A 5,146-nucleotide genomic window follows, 5' to 3' on the forward strand; every position below is an offset into this window, starting at 1 on the left:
ATAACATATGGCCCTGTATCTATTCTTTTCATTCTCATTGCTGTCCTCGATGATAGTATCACCGAGTCCCTTGGATTTTAGACTAATCCTTGTGTCTAGCGCCCACTGCAAGTAATTGTCTCCGGAGAGATTCAGGGCTGCATAGTCTCTGTTTGCTATTTTCGACATCTGATCCACATTATCATATAAGACATTAGATTCACAATGGGATCACGTGGCCGCATGATATAAGCAAGCTCGGCCACAACACGTCTTATGCATTTATGATTTTCAAACAATTCTAATTCGACCATGGTGCTATCAAGCAAGCCGCACGGCTATATGATCAATCAATGGGTTCGGTTATGCAATTCTAAATTTACCATGGTGCGATCAATCCTAAAATCAATTCTACATGTACTAGGATGATTAATGCCACACGGCCATATGAGTTTTAATGCAATCAGATTCGTGTGCTATCAATCATGAGCCACACGTCTCTTATAGGTTTACTAATGCAATCAACCTAAGCTCGTGTGATCTATATGCTGGCCGATCCTGTTTCAATCAGTTATGGATGCAATTTCATGTTCGGATTCATGTGAAACGATTTCAACTCTTATAATGCCTAGGGTTTTCAATCTCTTAAGTTCTATCAATTTATGTTTAAGGTTTCAAGGCCTTAAGTATTTGTATACACAGTTAGATTAATTCAAGCAATCTAATCAATCCTAAACCTCAAATCAAATAAGATATCAAACAAGCAAGATCAATCTTAAAATCGAACACTAGCTTCTTTTAGGGTTTAGGGTTTTCGATTCCTTGATTAGGGTTTGTCATGTTTCAGATTTAATCAATCAACATACAATCAAGTTCTAATTGGAATCATATATGTTTCTAGTTCTTAAGACTTGTCGATTTTAATCTTATGGTTTCTTTTAGGGTTTCATCAAGACATTGTTTCCATAATGATGGAATTAGGGTTCTTATTGTTCTAGGTTCTCAGATTATGTTTATACCTTTGTTTCGTAGGGGATTTAGAACCGGACCACCTGAGAATGGATGAGACTTCGAGCTGAGATGATCGGACGCTTGCTGCCTCCTATCGGGTCGCGGATGGGGTCGATCGCGGGCTGGAGGCGTCTCGGCTGCGAGCTGTTCGGGGATCGGATCGTCTCGGGTTGGTCGCGGACTTCGGGTTCGATCGCGAGCTGGATGGCGGTTCTTCAGATCTGGAACGTGATCTGAGAAGCTTTTTAGGGTTCAAGATGGATCTCCTGAGTTCTTGGATGAACAAGATTAGGATTAGGGTTTTGGTTTTAAGTCGCCGGGTTAGGCTTTTAGGTTTCGATTTTGGTCTCAGGGTTCAGAGGCTATCGTGCTGATAACGTGTTGTGGACAAAGGGGAAAATCGTGTGTGTCTTTTTCTGTGTTATTACTCAATCAAAGTGTTCCCTTATATAGGGGTTACAAGGAATAGATAAAGGAAAGAGTACAAATCATTATCCTAAAGGAAAAAGGAAAAACCTCTTAAAGATAAACATGAAGAGAAAAGGAAATTATCCTATGTCTAAGGTCGGCTACTCTCTCTCCCTTTGGGCCGCTGACTCTCTCTCTCCATGGGCCATGGTTTGGCCATTTGGTTACTAGCAATCCACATTGTTCATAACAGGCCAGTCAATTTTTTTCTGTAATCGAACGGCATCGGAATTTTTTTCACCATATCTCTCACTAGTTATATTAGTATTTAATTTGTGAGAGATTCATGTTGAATATTCTAAATGCAAATAATATAGTATTGTTAGCTAAGATAATACTACTACTAATTGATTATTCGGTACTTTAGTTTATGAAAGATTAAATTAAAATTATAACTTAATATTTGTTGTCTCTGATTAAGGGGATATGAGGTTATATACGTCACTAAAGCTTTTTTTCTAGATCTTCGTCCACTTATATTATCGTGTAGTGATTGACGTACGAACTCCAAATTTTATATAAGCATGTGCTTGTTAGGCCACCTCACCACCAACTCAAATCACCTATTATATAACGAAACCATTTTTCAGCCTCAAGTCCACAATCAGGTCTGCACATTCCAAATCAGAGATTTTGTTAAACGCCAGTTTTGCACTAAGAGGAATCCCAATCTTTCCAAGATATGTGAGGAAGAAGAATTTATTGTGATGGTTTAATATTAACTCTAATTATAGTGTTTGTGAACAAATCTTAACATCCATTAGAAAAAAGAAAAAAATTTGTTATATGTCGAAACATGAGAAGCTGTAATCACCTGATTTGAAAGTGAAATAATTTTCTTGTCACAACTCCTATGAGATTTATTCAATTTCGTAGTGATTCTCCACTGATTTATGTTTCCAAATTAAGCTTCGTACATCTTGATTCATCTTGGTTTGATTAGAATGACAAAGAAATTGTCATATATCCAAACAAGATAAGCCGGAACCACTTGATTTTAAAGTGAGATAAATTCTTCACCACAATTCCTATGAAATGTATTCAACTTCGTGGTGATTCTCCACTGATTTATGTTTCAGAATCAAGCTTCTAACATCTTGGTTTATCCTGGTTTGATTTGAATGACGAAGAAATGATCATATGTCCAAACATGATAAACTGGAATCACCTCATTTTTTTTTACAACAATCACCTGATTTGAAAGTGAGGTAACTTCTCGTCACAACTCCTATGAGATTTATTCAACTTCCACTACAAAAAATCAGGTGTCTGGAATCATTTATTTTAAATATTTACATCAATTATAAATGATATAAGTTAATTTTATATCACTTATATAAATGACTCGGAAAGTGGTGATACAAATAATTTACATCAATTTTTGTATATTTGCATCATTTATTATAATTGATATTAATATGTGTCATTTGCCAAAATTGATGTTAACTTTTGAAACATTTAATATAAATGATGTAATTATTTGCCATAACTTTTATAATTAATTTTTGAATATTAATATCAGTTACATAATTATAAAAAAATGATTAATAATAAATTATTAAACCATATAATTATTTGTTCAGTAATTAATTAAATTAATTAATTAATATTTTATAGCATAAATATTTTAAAATATTTATTATTAAGATTTCCTTAACAGAAATAAATTTCAAAATACTTTCGAGAAAATTTGTATTATACCATCACGATAAAAAAAAGTAATTGTCATATACAGAAATGAAAACAAAATCAGAAACACAAATCAATCAACATAATATCAATCATCATTCTTGTCCTTCATTCATCTGGTTATATCTCTTCCACTTGAAAAAATAAGGATTGTAAAATCCCAATGGATATCCTTCGAATATCATACTTGAATACATTTCCAACCTAAAGAAAATAAATCTCGTGGTGATTCTCCCAATAAATATCCTTTGAATATCATCACACTTGAATTCATAGTGATTCTCCACTGAGTTTCCAAATCAGAATCTGTGGAGAATCACCACAAAGTTGAATAAATCTCGTAGGAGTTGTGACAAAGAAGTTATCTCACTTTCAAATCAAATGATTTCAGCTTATCATGTTTGGACATATGACAGTTTTTTCATTTTTCTAATCAAACCAAGATGAATCAAGATGTAAGAAGCTTGAAAATAAAAAGTTAATGAGATCAAGATCTTTTGTAGCCATGACCATACCTTATGTATTGTTCCTTTTCTTTCTCTTTTATTTTTTTCACTAGTTTTTATCTTTAGACATTATAAAATAAATAAATAAAATATGCAAAAAGTAAGTAAAGAATAAGCAAAATTAAGTAAAAATATATAAAAATAAATGATAAGCTATATATTAAAAGACAAGTTTTGCTTTAGAAATACATTTAATTGATCAAATTTACAATCCATGTTGTTAAAATTGATATATTTTTGTTATCATTGGGATATATTTTTACAAATACTTTTTAACATATTTTCGTAAATACTTTAATGCATTTTAGATGCATATTGACAACATGTAGATTAGACAAATATCATTTATTATATGCATTTTGTATAACTAATAGTGTCCTGTTAGTGAATTATTAGCTCACCTAATTTATACATATTTATTGGACATACAGTATAAATTTTGAAATGAGATGAAATCAAACTTATCCGGACTATGTTATATAAAATTTAATTCATATATGTATATATATATATTGTATATATTGTTAACATAGAAAAGAAAAAGTATGTACAAATTAAACCGGATGAACCAACTTACACATGAAGAAAAATGTGTGCGTTAATTTAGTAGGTGACGACAGGTTCCTTGTCACCTATTTTTACGGGCAGAGCCGTGTTTCTTTTATGTAAAAAAAAACTTTGGCTTAGGACATCACTTTAAAAAATAACATCTTAATTAATTAATTACTAATTTTAACTAATAAAAATATTTATATAGGCTTAAGTTTAAGATTTCCAAAAAGTCAAATATTGGCCATAATTAAAAGAAGTTTATTAATCCATTATTGACTTACTAATGAAAATAATGATAAAATACTCTATTTTTTTTATATTACAAAAAAAATTAGGGCATCAGAAGTAGCCTTAGAACATAACACTAGTGTCGACTAACCGTCTTTTTCTACTACGATCACTTTTAGAAATTAAATATTTCTTATTGACAAAGCTTTTCATCTCTCTTGTGTTCTCATAAATCATTATAATTAAGCTAATATTCTTCTTCTTTCCAATTATTTTGTTATTTACTTGAATATTTTTATATGGTTTTCCAAAACATGAATAATTATCATAATCTTACATGTTGATAGAAAGATGTCAGTTTTGATTACATTTAAAACTGAAACTGGTAAAATCTTATACTTAATTGGAATATGTCACACAAAAATTAAGTCATTTGGTAATCTTATCTATTGAAAAAGAAATTTTTTAGAAATACTGATTTTGAAAGTCTAGTCAATGAGTTTGTAGAAAAGAAATAAAGAAAATATTGTTTAAAAATATTATTTCGTTTGTGTTTTTATTGTAACAATAATATTTCTAAGACTTTGTAGTTAATTGCTTTTAGCAAAATATGATACACCTTTCTTGTATTGTAATTTGTAACATATTTTTTTTTTGTCATCAATTTGTAACATATTAAGTATTGAATTCGCACATGCATTTATCAACCCCCC

Source organism: Brassica oleracea, chromosome C3 (genome assembly GCF_000695525.1).
Source record: "Brassica oleracea var. oleracea cultivar TO1000 chromosome C3, BOL, whole genome shotgun sequence".
NCBI classification, from domain to species: Eukaryota; Viridiplantae; Streptophyta; class Magnoliopsida; order Brassicales; family Brassicaceae; genus Brassica; species Brassica oleracea.